This window comes from Oratosquilla oratoria, chromosome 17, assembly GCF_046742065.1.
Source record: "Oratosquilla oratoria isolate Oo_2021 chromosome 17, ASM4674206v1, whole genome shotgun sequence".
Lineage (NCBI taxonomy): Eukaryota > Metazoa > Arthropoda > Malacostraca > Stomatopoda > Squillidae > Oratosquilla > Oratosquilla oratoria.
The window spans coordinates 28,134,481-28,149,480 of NC_134793.1; the positions used below are offsets into that span (position 1 = coordinate 28,134,481).

The following is a 15,000-nucleotide window of genomic DNA, read 5'->3' on the forward strand; positions in this document are numbered from 1 at the left end:
TGTATGTATGTACGTATTTGTATATATGTATGTATATATATATATATGTATATATATACATATATATATATATATATATATATATATGTATATGTATATATACATATATATATATATATATATATATATGTATATATGTATATATATATATATATATATTATATCGCCTAGTTTCACTATTTTTGTAGTGTTTCCACTATGTCCCCTACGCATGATACTATACATAGAGATTATCAATTTGCCCTATGTTGTAGTTTTGTGGAAATGTGAGACCTGTTTTAATCTTTGAATCTCTCATGTCGTTGTCGTAACAGTGGTTCTCGTATAGACACGGTAAAGGAAACATGGACTGGAGGTGAAGCTTTATTCCTTTGAGAAAGTCGTTAGACGAAACGTCAGGAATAAAGCTTCACCTCCAGTCCATGTTTCCTTTACCGTGTCTATACAACTTGTTCACATGGATTTTCAGTGGTTCTCGTGTTTTCTTGAGCGTTTTTTTATCAATCTGTTTATTTAAGTAGCTATTTGTTTGCTTTTTTACATATCTATTTTATTCTTTACTTTATATATTATATACCAAAAGGTGCTCCCTTGTGATCCTCTGTCCTCTCTTGGTGCCTATAGTCAATTAGTAGCGTATTTTTAGTTTTCTTTTTCTATTTCTCTATTGTCGATCTTATTTGGTCATTCTATTTGCTATTGGGTTCTTTGTGCTCTTTGTCATGATGTGGTACCTGCCTTTGTTTAGCTTCCTTGGGCAGATCTCCTGATGGCGATGCCATTGTGCATGTGCGGGATCGGGGGAGGGTGGGGGTGTGGACAGGTGGTCTTTCGCCAGCGTCCCGTTTTTCATTTTCTTCTTCAGTTCTTTATTACAGATCGAGACGTGTTGGTCTTAATGAAGTATTTTTAACTATATACTGTAGGTCTCAGATTATTCAATAACGTAAAAAAAAATCGAGAGCTCTTATAATCTAAGTATCTTCATTGGCTAAATATCCTCTGGTTAGGATGGAATCGTTGGTAAACTATAGTCCACAACATAAATAGCACTACCCTCAAATTCCCGGTTACTAATCTCTTCTTTGTTTATAATTCGTCTTCTTTTTTATCGTATTGATAGTTTCTCTCCTTTAGATTTTGTACTTAGTTTTTTTTTATAACCAGTATTAACCTCTGGTTAATGTTCAGAGAGTTATGGAGCAACGTGATTCAAGTGAACCCGCGAGTCAGGACGCTTGTCCTCCATGCGGTCCTTTCCAGTACGAGTCGCTTTACAGTATTCTTAGGGAAATTTCGAGTAAGTCGCTTTTGCAATTACTTCCGAAGTATATGCCTCTTGGTAGAGGAAATTCCCCAGTTTTGCTGATTAGTATTTTACCAGTAGCAGCTGGCGCTTCTAAGAGGGATGCCGAAGACTAGGTAGAAGAGACATCTAAGGAGGGCAGTAGGAAGGAGGCAGAGCAGAAATCAAAAACTTTCATCGTTTTCTCTCTGGTTAGGGAAAAAGTCTTATTTAATTAAAAAATACTAATGATAATAATAAATAGATAAAATAATACATAAATTTGGACCATATTTTCTTTTTCACTGAACATGTAAAATCTGTTTTAATGTGCTTCATGCTGCCCACGTGTTGGATTCCTTCAGCTTGTCTTACCGATTTCTAGATCATCAAATGACGAAGTTGAGTGAGTTCCAGTAATGAATGAGGCCAAGAGCACACACCGAAGTCGGATGAAAACAAAAAAGCTTAAGTGCTGATTGAAGTCCATTTTGACATTTCGAGCTGCATTGCACCATTCACCAGTTTTGACTGGAAGTTCGTTCTATTCATCACTGACGAGGTGGCTCCTGCCGAAGTTGTCTCGAACTACTGCAAGGTTAAATCGTGACATCGAAATTACCGTGTAACTTGACATTTCTTCTTTTTATTTATTAATTCACTCATATTTGTATTTCTATTTGTTCATTTAATCATCTATTTATCTGTTTATTCATCTATTTTACTTGTTTATTCATTTATTTACTTATATATTTCTTTAATTCATTTATCCATTTGTTATTTACTGATTCATTTGTTTATTTTGCAGATGGCGGCCACGGGGCTGGAACGTTCCCTTCTGTGCCCTCCTGATACAAGAAAACCTCGTCTCCGATTTCAACCTAAGATGTAGTTCATCGCAGGGTCAAGTTTTCATATGAAGAAACATAAACGTAAGTATGCTTTAAACAAATTTCGTAGTTTACCCATATCGACCGAGCATTTATTCGTAATTCATGTGTAAATAGTATCGTCTTTACTAGTCGATTTTTTCCACGGTTCTAATTTTCTTTTTCATGGTGATTTTTGTTTTCTATTTTGCCAGACTTGCATTCTAGTGGACAGTAATATGATATTTAATCTTTAGAAATATATAAGGTTGAATTGAACAGACATCTATGAGACTATTCATATAACGAAGAACTACATGTGTATAAATACATCAAGGATTATTATTTGTCTCAACTAGGGATTCCCTAAGACATGTTTTCTTCATGACTCGAATGAGATGAGCTTGTTATGAGTTCTCTATTTCTTACTAGCACATGACCGAGAGCCTCTACACCCGTCACGGGATCAAGCCTGTTGTTTGGATCCTTTCTTGGACAAGAAAGGTCCTCAGGTGGTCATCCCGTGTTCAGGTGTTCCGTTCTTTCGGGACTCAGTGTTGTAACCGGGAGTCGGATTAGCCTCCTCCCGTTCTGTTCCTCTTTGTCTTGTACATGTAAATATACCCAGGCCCCTCCAAGCCAAGACAGCATGATTCCGCCCCCGCGGCCGGCCAGGCACTTTAGTCCTTGGAGCCCCCGGCCAGAAAGACCATTTTCCCTGTCCGGAGAATACCTCATATTCTTCAGGAAGGCTCTTGGCGCGGTCTGCTCAAAGACAGGGTCCTCAATGGGAGACGAGGTCCCGATGCAAGATACCTGCACCCAACATAAAAGGAACATGTCTTTGGCCGGAATTACGCCAATATCAGGTGGGGCGGTGGTGGGGCGGCCAAGGGTGGAGGGGGCCGGGGAGGAGTAGGGGGAAGGGAAAAGGATGAGGGAGGGAGGGAGGGTTGTTGAGTTGAAAGAGGAAGGAGAGGAAAAAAAGAAGAGGAGGAGGAGGAGGAAGGGAGTTGTGTTTTAGGAGGAGAAGAAGAGTCTTGCTCATGAACAGAGTGGTGATGAGAGCGGAAGGTGATAGGAACCGCATGGTCTGATGGGAGCCGTGTGAGAGGCGGCCTGGCCTGGGCACGGCGAGCTAAATAGCCTATCGAAAGAAACACCACGTGAGGACGGAGCCTTTGTTGGTACGGTGTTTCGATTGTTACGTTATTACTAAGTACATGATACTTGATAAAGCTGTTACGAACGAAACGGATCAATGAAAGCTTCGTACTCTTTTGATAAAATTGTCGGCAACTGCCAATTACATCCCAATAGCCATGTGAAACAAGAGCGTGAGGGAACTGAGGAATTGATACTACGAGGCAATTGCTCTACGAGGGAATGCCATGAAGGATGTGTTGAAGCAAATTACCTATAGATAATAGAAGATATTTCTACATAAATATCAATCGGTGAAAATTTGGAATGATAGGGAAATACAGAACCAAAAGGGAGTAAAAATGAACATTAAAGAATAAATGAAAGAGAGAAGAAAAAAGTAGCAATAGGATAGGGTACCAGATAGTATAAGGATGAGAAGAATGGAAAAGAAAAGAAAGAAGGAAGAGGAGGATGAGGAAGAGTAGCAGAAGCAGGAGGAAGATGAGGTGGAGGAGCAGGGAGAGGAGGAGGAGGAGGAATAATAGGAGGAGGAGGAGAAAGACGAGGTGGAGGAGCAGGAAGAGGAGAAGGAGGAGGGAGAATGGACGAATGCACAAGGTCTGGTCTCGCTATAAAAGGACACAGGGAGATCTTTGGCCGGAAGTGTGCCAATAAGCAGAAGAGTGGTGGGCGGAGGAGCGGGGGGAGGAGGAGGAGGAGGAGGAGGAGGAGGAGGAGGAGTAGGAGGAGGAGTAGGAGGAAAGCGCGCTGTGGAAAGGGTGTAGGGTGGTGGTGTGAGGTGGGGGCTTCAGATGAAAGAAACTGAGAACGTTGGAGAATAAAGTAGAAGAGTGGAAAGGAGGAAGAGCAAGAGAGAAAAGATGGGTAAGATAAAAGATGCAGGAGAGGACGACACCAAGCTTGAGAGATTACGTAGGATTGAAGGTAGAGGTGAGAAAAGAGCAGAGTAGTAGAGAACGAAGTAGAATACGCTAATAAAGAGGACACTGTGAGAATGAGGAAAAGAAAGGAGGGGAGAGGGAAAAGAGAAGGAAAAGAGGGGAAGGAAACATATGGTAGAAGGAAAAGAGGAGAAGGAAAAGAGGAGTCCTGTGAGGGTGAAAGAAGAACCCATAATCTACTTGGAGGATGAAACGGATCATGAGTGGCTGACGAGGAACTGTCAGGCGCAACAAAAGAAAGAATGGGGCCGAGGCGGGGAGGGGCGGCGGGCAGCAGCATTCAAGATCAATCCAAACAGGTTGACGCGTTAGAAATGAAATAGAGACAACTTGGAGAGCGACGGATGTGAAATGAAGAATGGCCAGGCTGTTTGTCCGAGGAGGAGATTAGAGAGAAAAAAAAGAAGATGGGAGGAAGACCGAAAGAGAGCGACACAAGAAGAGACGAGCAGGCTGAAGAGTAAAAGAGAGACGAGGAGAAGAAAGGGAGTTGGAGGAGAGGGGGTTGGGTGCAGGAGGAAGAAGTAGGAAGTAGAAGAAAAGGAAGGATGATAGATAGAAATAGGTAAATAAAAATAGATAAATGAATAGTTAGCTAATTAGATAGATGATTACAGAAATGAATAGGTAGATAGATAACTAAAGGGTTAAATAAGTAAACCGATAATTAAATGGTTAAATAAGTAAATAAGTGAAAGAATGAACAAATAAACAAAAGCATTAGCAAACAAATACATGAATAATCAAGTAAATATATAGAAAAATCAGTCAATCAATAAGTAGATAAATAAGTAGATAGATGAAAATAAACAAGTTAATAGATAACTCAATAAAGATAAATAAAGAGGTTGCATGTCAGTGGAAGGCTTTGTACCAATGTACCATCGTTCCAAAATATTTCTATGACACTGCATTTTTGTAGGTCTTCAATCTGCATGGCGCAATGTATCACCAAACAGATATGTATATCTACATACAGTCATTGGGACGTACTTACACCATAAAGAAAGTGTCATATCGTGATATACGTATATATGAAATGTTTTGTAATCCGTAGCTTCATATTTGTCGTTATCTCGTATCCAAAATGTTGTTGTCTTCGAAATTGTTGGTCCAGGTTTACTTGTGCACGGTACTAGTAATAATAATGATAGTTGTTGCCTCTTAAAACCTGTGGCCACTCAGTGGCTGGCAACGGTCCTCGGGCCTTCCCCCACAGATGATCTCTCTGGCAAGAGACTTTGAACTGGTGTCCGTGTTGTACTGGTGTGAGGGACTAGTTCTTTGTCACCAGCAGATAGTAGGAAAAGGGGGCAGTCGCCAGTTGTCAGCTCTCTCGTGTGTGAATAAGTGTAAGAAATACTCTTGAAGTTGAAAGAGAGAAAGAGAGAGAGAGAGAGAGAGAGAGAGAGAGAGAGAGAGAGAGAGAGAGAGAGAATCTTGAGTCCAGTTGGGAGAAAGCGTCATCCCTGAGGGTTTGGCAACTCCTGATGGAGGAGATAAAGAGGTTGAGGGGTTTTGAAAATGGAAAGCTTAGTGCCCGTCACTGGCATAATAAAATAGTGTAACTGATATATCATCAAGGTAATCTTATACTCTACATTATACCTACTTAATTGTATACACAAAAACGCTCGCGCACCCACGAATGTGAGACAGGACCTCACGAGCGTTGTACCTTCCTTGTGTACTGCCCGTATAATTGATATTTCACTATTTTTTCTGTCGCATTTATGAGCCTCTGTAGTTCCAGTGTCAAAATCTTATCATCATCAGTGCCACCCTTCCCATCGGTGCCGCGCGTGCCGGGGCTACCGTCAACTCCATGACAAAAAGAATTATGAACACTTTTATCTTCTGGTGTCTCTCCTTTCTGAATCCACCTTATCTCTGTCCTTTACCGTCACCTCTGTCACTCCACCACTTCGGGGAGCGACGTTGTCCCCAGGATAGAAGCGCTAGTTAACGCCGGAAATATACAACACAACCTCGAAGTGACCATAACTGGGCTTAATTTCATCACCAAGATTCTTGCCTCCTCCAAACTTTCATGTCAGTCTACTGCTCCCGATCTGTCTCCCCTCCTCCTCCTCCTCCTCCTCCTCCTCCTCCTCCTCCTCCTCCTCCTCCTCCTCCTCCTCCTCCTCTCCTCCTCCTCCTCCTCCACCTCCACCACCACCACCACCACCACCACCACCACCACCACCACCACCACCACCACCACCACCACCACCACCACCACCACCACCACCACCACCACCCATGTATTATCCTTCTGCCTCTACCTTCCCTCTCACCACCACCCGTCCTTCACACGCACCACTAAACCATCACAAGCTCATCACTCTCTCAGGTGAAATCTGCCAGACAAGGACTCAATGCCATCCACCTCGTGCCCCCCCCCCCCGGTCCAACTTATCAAGTTCTCTCTCTCTATCTCTCTCTGTCTCTCTCTATTTTTCTCTCTTTTTCTCTTTACGGGTACGTCTGGCCAAACGGCAGTCATCAATATATATATATATATATATATATATATATATATATATATATATATATATATATATATATATGTGTGTGTGTGTGTGTGTGTGTGTGTGTGTGTGTGTGTGTGTGTGTGTGTGTGTGTGTGTGTGTGTGTGCGTGTGTGCGTGCGTGCAGAAAAACCACCAAGGAATATAATAAAATGATGACCGAGCGCTTTCGTTTATTTAGACTTCTCCAGGGTACATACAATGATGATACAAACATGAGTATATATATACAAAGTGGGACGCCATAGATGGGAACAGGAAAAGTTTGTCAGGGAGTCTCTCATGGGGTAACCTATACCGTTCGCGGCACCGGACGTTTGGGCCACCACTTTTTAACAAGAATATTATGAATATTATCAAGTTTGTACATTCCTTGAATTAAGTTGTTGACAAATGTACCTTTAATCAGATTGGATTCTATTACATTTCTAGTCAAACATGACTTATTTCTAATAGTTTCTTTGGCACTCTCCCAATCAATGAAATTATTAAAATCCCTTAAATGAACAAATGTGTTGGACATTTGACCACTCCTGACGCTATAGTGATGTTGTTTTAACCTTACTTTTAATTCTTTTCCAGTCTGACTTATTTGTCACAGTTTTTACATGAAACTGAATAGATACATCCTTCTTTCCTTATCAGGAGAGTTTTTAATTAAAAGGCTTCTAACTGTATTGGAGTTTTCTTAAATGCTACTTGAATATTGAAAGACTTAAGAATATGAGATAGTTTGACGAAATTCTCGTGGAAAGGAAGAACAAGTAGGTTTTTTACATTAAAGGTTTTACTGGTTTTTTCCTCGTTTTATTAGAACAATTCCTTTCCCTCCGTTTAAAATATTCTTTCCTTTCCAAAAAAAAATTCCGTCTTTTCCATCTTTTTTCTTTCCATTTTTTTTATTCTAAAATTATTTTCTTCCTTTTTAAATTCTTTTCAATAGAAAATAAACAAATAGGAAAATAGACAGATAGAATTAGTTTCTTTTCCAAATATTTTTTCTTCCTTTCTAAATACTTTCTTTCCTTCCCGATAATTCTTTTCTTCCTTTCTAAAGGTTCTTTCCTTCCCTTTGAAAGAATGTCGACCTTCCTTTCGTCACTTACAATTTCCTCCTGATACGCAGATTCTCCTTTCTCCAACGAAATACCTCTTGTTCTTAGCAACTCCTCATCCACTCCTTCCCTTTCAACTCTTCTCCTGTACACCATTTTTCTCAGCACTCTCTTTGCGTCTGCTCCACTCGAGTTTCGTTGGCTCCGAATTAATGGATCTAATTCCCTCCGATATTCACTCCAACATTACAACATTCCTTAACGAGAAGTTATCCGATTTCTCTTTTTTTTTCTTTCCACTCCTTTCTCGAAGGATTTCTCCTCTCCTTGCAATATTGTCTTATCTTTCCCGCGAGTTGCTTCCACTCCACTTCCTGAAGTTTGTCACTCACCCCTCCCTTTCTCTTTTCCGTCCTCCTTTAGTTCTGATGTATTTCCTCTGAAGATTCATTTCAACTTTGCTGCTCTCCTCTTTATGGGCCAGTGGCTCTCGACTTGTGCTCCGAGTGGGTCAGAGGTTCATATTTGGGGCAACGGATGGAAAACTAGTAGGACATAATGGACACAAAGCGATTCTATTTAGTGCTAAAGTGATCTCAAGGAGGCCAAAGAACAGCAGTACATAAAGCATGGAATACGTAAGAAAAGAAATTTCGATCACTTGATCTGGAAGTTCTGAAGTCGCTCCCTTATGAAAAACCACAGGCTACATAAACCGAAAAAACAAAAAAACAAATTTTCAGGTAAAAAAGTGGGAGTCAGTAACTGGAGATAGCTGGCACAGAAGGAATGGAAGGAAGCAGCCGTCACACCTGAGTGTTGCCAACTATGGTTTTACCATGATTATAGACACTATATGAATAACCTTTCTAAAACTTTGAGTGCTTGAAAAGGAGATCCTTTTCTTCCATTTTCCTTTTCTTTCTTTTTATTATTATTGTTGCTAAGAATGCTTTACCACCCCCACAGTGTTCTGCCCCAGCTACACTTCTCAGTCCCTTTCTTCCATTTTTTTTTTCTTAATTTTATCAGGTATTTTCAAATCCACAAGCTTTCTTCACTTCTCATTGTTCTCATTCACCCCCAAAATATCTCTCCCTCGTAGCTTTATTTATCTGTCACGTTTCCTTTCTTTAACTTCTCTTCCATCTTGTTTCTTATATCCTGTTTGCAATATTCTCCAAATATTACGCTATTACCCAATTTTCTTTTCCTCCACCCTCGCACGTGTTTCGTTTTCGTTGTTTCAGTCTTCATTTTCTTTCCCTTCTTAATTTACTCGTCGTTAGAGAAACCAACATCTTCAATGAAATTGAAAAGAGAGTCTTCGTCCAAGTCTTTTCCCAAAATAAAACTCAAATCCTCCCGTAGGTACCCATACCGAAGGTCGTCTTCATTTTCTCTCATCTTTACCAACTTTTTTCCAGTGATTTGTTTTTTCTTCCACTCCTAATCTCCTCATATTCATCCTCTTCACTTGACTCCTTAAATTATTCCTCCTTCTCCTCCTTCGCATTCCCCTCCACCTCCTCCTCCACCTCCTCTCTCGTTCCTTTAATTACTTTTCATCTCTGCACCTTCTTCACCCTATTTAAACCTACCATTTTCTTCTTCTTATTCTCTTGTTCTTTTTTCTTTATCTTCTTTATCTTTTTCTACTTCGTCTTCTACTTCTTCATCTTCATTTTCTTCTTCCTCACCTTTTTTTCTTCATTTCTTCTTCTTCTTCTTCCCCCTTCTTGCAACACACGGTACCGCTCCAGCAGTCAAAACAGAAGCGGATTTTACTGTTTGTCCACCAATTTTAGCTCAGACGTTTGTCTTCCATCCTTTTGAGGTGGCACAGGTGTGGAGGCAGGGGGGGGGGATGGGAAGAGGGCCTTGGCTCTCTTCGGAGAGGGGGAGGAAGAAGGGGGAGAGGATTAAAAAAAAGAGGTGAGGTGAGAAGGGGAGGAAAGCTTGAAAGAGGTGGGGAATAAAGTGGAAAATGGAGAGTGAGAGGTCGTAGAATGACATTGAACGTTGAACAGGAAAAATATGAAAAAGTAGACCACAGCAATATATACATAAAGTGTATAAAGTGTGTGTGTGTGCGCGTAGGCATATGCATATTGTATATATATATATATGATGTAAGCGGAATAGGAAACACAGGAGTCTTAGTCTTGAGTTTATTCCTGACTAGTTTCGCAGGTATGCTTTTTCAAAGGAATATGTGTACAAACGGGCTGCGGGCATTAAATACATGGGGTGGACCTCACCACCTCTCCGAGTTGCCATAGTTGGTGGCGAATGTGAACATCACATTGTGGCTCATGTAACAATGAAGACATTTTTACAATTAAATATGATAACACTAATACCAAAGAAATTATTAATAGAAAATGCAACAATAGTAATGATAACGATGAAGGTAAATATTTAATTAATAATATTAACAATAATAACAAAAATGATAGTAGCAATACAGGAAATAATAACAATAAAATAAAAGTAATAATAATAAAAACAATAATAAAAATAAAAATGATAATACTAATAACCAAGAAATAAAAATTATTAATAGTAATTATGACAATGATGAAAACAATGATAATAAAAACGAAAAATTAATTAAATATTTAAATAGTAATAATAATAATAACAATAATAATAATAAAGATAATAATAATAAAGATAATGAAAGTAATAATAATAAAGATGGTAATAATAAAAATAAAATGTAATGATACAATTATAAATATAATGATAGAAATAATAAATAATAGTTATAATAACAATGATAATAATAATAGTGTTGAAAATAAATAGTAACAAATAGCATTAAAAGAATAAATCATGATAAAAAGTAGGGGCAAGGTAGCATGGAGGAACTTCAGAGTGAAAGGAAGAAAGCTGGAGAGGGTAGGCCGAAGTGGGAAAAAGGTATTAAATAACACAGCAAACTGGCCGTTAGTTATCTTCTTATTGAGACTTTCTACTCTTCTAATTACTTTTCTCTCTAAAGGAGGGAGAAGGTATACAATACTTCCAAACGAGTCCATGATTGGGTTGGAAAACTAACATTTTATGACGTTTCGCATATGCATTAGGCATCTTCTGGTAATTTATTCAGAGATAAATACATACATATATATTACAAAGATAGGTACATTAGGAGAGATCTAGGACTTGACAGTTCATCCTTTCCAGCCCGCTACTCGTGACCCATACAACTCTAGGGTCCCGCACATATTTGACCCATACAACTCTAGGGTCCCGCACATATTTTGTTGTATGTTAATAAGTGGCATATAGTTTCTTATCATCACTGCCTCCATGCATTTTAGTTTTGTTATATTACCATTCCTGGCGATTATCATTGTGTTCTTGTTTAGGTGTTCTCTTGATATGTTGCTCTTGTGGGATTTCCTCTATGTGTGATTTTATTGCCCCGTTCTGCATGTGGTACGTGAGTCTTTGTGAAAGTGTTTGTGTTGTGTACCCGATATACTCGTCTGTACAAAGCGCACCGTCTTTGTTAAAATTACAAGTATATTTGTACACAACATTGCTCTGTTATAATTTATCCTTTTGTGCTGCCAAATTATTCTTCATGATTAGAGATGATGTTCTGGGGTTCCTGTAATAAATTATCAAATTAAGCTTATCTCCTTTTGTAGGTTTACAATTCTTTTTTATTATTTCTTTCAGGACGTTTTCATCTTTTTTATAAGCTGAAGACATTGTGTTCTGGTAGTAAAGGTTAAAAAAGAAGAAGAAAAAAAAAGATGAAAAGGTCCTGAAAGAAATAATAAAAAGAATTGTAAACCTAGTGTTGGAAGGTAGAGGTGGAGATAGTGTGGAAGGTAGAGGTGGAGATAGTGAACTTGATGGAACGACCGACGATGAGATGAAACGGATAGGGTGAAGGGGGCATTGAGCAAGAGGGGAATGTCTGTTGAGCAAGGAAGGGAGAAGTCAGGAGATAGGGATGAGTGAAAAATGACTGTGTATGGTTGATACCGTTATACAAGGGAGTGAGTGATGAGGGATGGAAGGGTTGGAGGTGCTTATGTGTGAATGATATTTTGACGCAGCCCCCCGAAGGGATTTCTCCCCGTCTTCTCTTTTTCTGCTTGAAGGGACGGAGATTGGGATCGCCGATTAAGTGAAGCGGTCTTACTGTGGATGTACTATGTCTTGCTGCATTGCGTGTATATATATATATATTTGTATATATATATATAATATATATATACATATATATATATATATATATATATATATATATATATATATATATATATATATACATACATACATATACCAAGGCTTCTTTCCCCCTTACCAGGGGGGTAGCCAAAAAGGACAAGGCACAAAAACATTCCCACCCATTTCATCCCCGAAAACACTCCACACCCCTCCACCCTCCCTCCCATCTTAGCACCTCCTAGATGACGGGTCATCCCTGCACCCTGTCCACAGCCCTGGGTCAGAAGCAGTGTCGCAGGACACAGCACATCCACAGCAAGGCCGCTTCATTAAATTGGCGACCCCCCCTCTCCGTCCCCCATATAAATACACATATATACATAATGAAAGAAGGAGAGTTGAAAAGGATGAATGAAAAGGAAATCGAAGCAAAATAAAGAGTGAAATAGGAAAATGAGCGTTGTTAAGAGGAAATATTACAGAAGAAGTCATTGAGAAATAATGGGAATGATCTCATGGAGGACAAGTTAGGATAGACTAAGAAAAATATAGAAAGAATGTGCAAATGAAGAAAAACAAAGAAAGAGAGGAGGAAGCCAGAGGGGCATAGAAAATGTAAAGTTGAAGATAATTGTAAGAAACCGTTAACCTAACCTAACCTATCTAGCCTAACGTAGCATAATGAACTTAACCTAACTTGAAAAAATAAAGATGTAAATTACTTTTTATTTCCACTACTTTAACATATGACCGAGGTACTTTTTTACTCTCACTCAAATACAGCGGATTTTGGTTACTTGTACTTGGAGTATGGAACGTTTAGGAAAAAAACAACAACTATAAAACCAAAATGTAAAATATATCTTATTTCCTCAGTGAACTTTGGGTACTGGACTTTGAATAAAAAAATTACACTATAGTAATCTTTACTTAAGAATAGAAATTGGGCATATTTTACAACACTACTGCACATAATTATGTACTACGCAATAAGATAGTGTACGGCCTGTTGCAATGTGATTTCTATTGTGTTATGTGCGAATTCAACATTCAATCTCGCTGTGCCGAAAGTAAACGTCTTCAGTCGGCAGCGCTACGAAATAGCCATTTTGTATGCCATAATCAGGAAAGAAATGAAAAAGAAAAGGAAGCAGAGCGCAAGATGCAAACTTGGCAAGCCAACAACCCCGAAACTATTTGTGTCAAGTTTCTTTACATTAATGGCCTTTCGATTGCTCGTTTGATTCATTGATGAACTGACTGAATGATTAGCAGAATTAGTGATGAATTCACTGATTAGCGTGGAAATCCGTGTGACATGGAGCTGCTGCCTCGGAGACAGATTCTAGAGTAGGATTCGGAGTCGTACTCGTTCTCGGATTATTCGGACTCGGGTAACCTGAATTTGAACTCGGATGGTGTTACTTGGCCTTGGCTTAAACCTCAGATGATGTGGACTGGATGCTCATGGGCTTGGGTACAGTGGACTCGACTACAACCGTGAGTGGAAACACGGAGTCATTATCCTTAGTGGCTAAAGTATTCGGTGGTGAGGAGGGAAGGAGGGGGGCGAAGTTTCAGGTCGAGGGAAAAGTATTCTCTTTCGGCGAAAGAGACTGGAGCGGCTCTGCAGACAATACTGCTGGCACTTCCAGCTGCGGACACAAAAATAATATGTAGTGAGCCCGCCGGATTGGTTCGGCTCGCCAATTGCAATGGACCTGGCCAAATGCACGTGGTACAAGTGGAGTCCTTCAAGAGGAGTTGGAGGGAGTAAAGGAACAGGAGGGCAAAAGAAAAGGAGGAGGAGGAGGAGGAGGAGGAGGAGGAGGAGGAGGAGGAGGAGGAGGAGGAGGAGGAGGAGGAGGAGGAGGAGGAGGAGGAGGAGGAGGAGGAGGAGGAGGAGGAGGAGGAGGAGGAGGAGGAGGAGGAGGAGGAGGAGGAGGAGGAGGAGGAAGAGGAGGAGGAGGAGGAGGAGGAGGAGGAAGAAGAGTGGGAACAGAGAGATGACAAGCAGGTAGATGACGCACAGCTTATGTAAGTAGATAATCCTTTGCCTGAAGTAGGGACGAACAGAGACAGTTCCCTGGAGAACCGTCGACTGGGTGGCAAGAGAAGAAAGAGTATTGGAGAAAGCAAGAGAAAACGGGAGACTAAGTGAAAAGACAGATGTACTGATGATATAAATACAAAAGGTTGTAACGAAACAAGACATTGATGCACATGGGAAGAGAAGAGAAGAAAGTGATAATGATTAGGGGAATAAGAAATAAAGGATGGTGACGGGAAGAAATGGAAACACACACACACACACACACACACACACACACACACACACACACACACACACACACACACACACACACACACACACACACACACACACACACACACACACACACACACACACACACACACACACACACACACACACACACACACATAATGTTCTGAACTTACATATCGAGCACTACATCCACCTCGATACTGAAATTACCCCCACCCCCCCGCTGTCATGATTGTAGTGTCTGTCTCAGATATCTTCATCTGTCACCTTTCTACTTCTCTTTTCCTTTTGGCTGCCTGTCTGCTTGTCTGTCTATCTATCTATCCATCTGTCTATCTGTTTATCTATCTGTCTGTGTCTGTCTCTGTCTATCTGTATGTTTGTCTATATGTCTATCTGTCTCTCACTCTGTCTATATGTCTGTCTGTATGTCTGTCTGTCTACGTCTGCCTAACTGTCTGTCTCTGTCTCTCTATTTGACTGTCTGTCTGTCTGTCTCTGCCTGTCTATCTGTCTGTCTATCTATATCTGTCCGTCTATCTATCTATATCTGTCTGTCTATCTTTATGTCTGTCTATCTATATTTATCTATCTGTCTGTCTATCCGTGTCTATCCGTATCTATCTTTATCTGTCTATCTGTCTATCTGTGTTTATCTATCTGTCTATATC

At 40.0% G+C, this 15,000-nt stretch overlaps 1 protein-coding gene across 5 annotated transcripts in view; it reads left to right on the top strand.

Annotated features, from left to right (window-relative positions):
* Positions 1-2,096: 2,096 nt before the first annotated feature.
* Positions 2,097-15,000, top strand: part of toy (paired box 6 protein twin of eyeless) — a 463,084-nt gene continuing 450,180 nt past the window's right edge. For all 5 annotated transcript variants that reach the window (XM_076200796.1, XM_076200800.1, XM_076200799.1 and 2 more), the window contains exon 1: positions 2,097-2,217. The gene's annotated coding sequence lies outside the window, so the exon portion shown is untranslated. The remainder of the gene's footprint in view (positions 2,218-15,000) is intronic.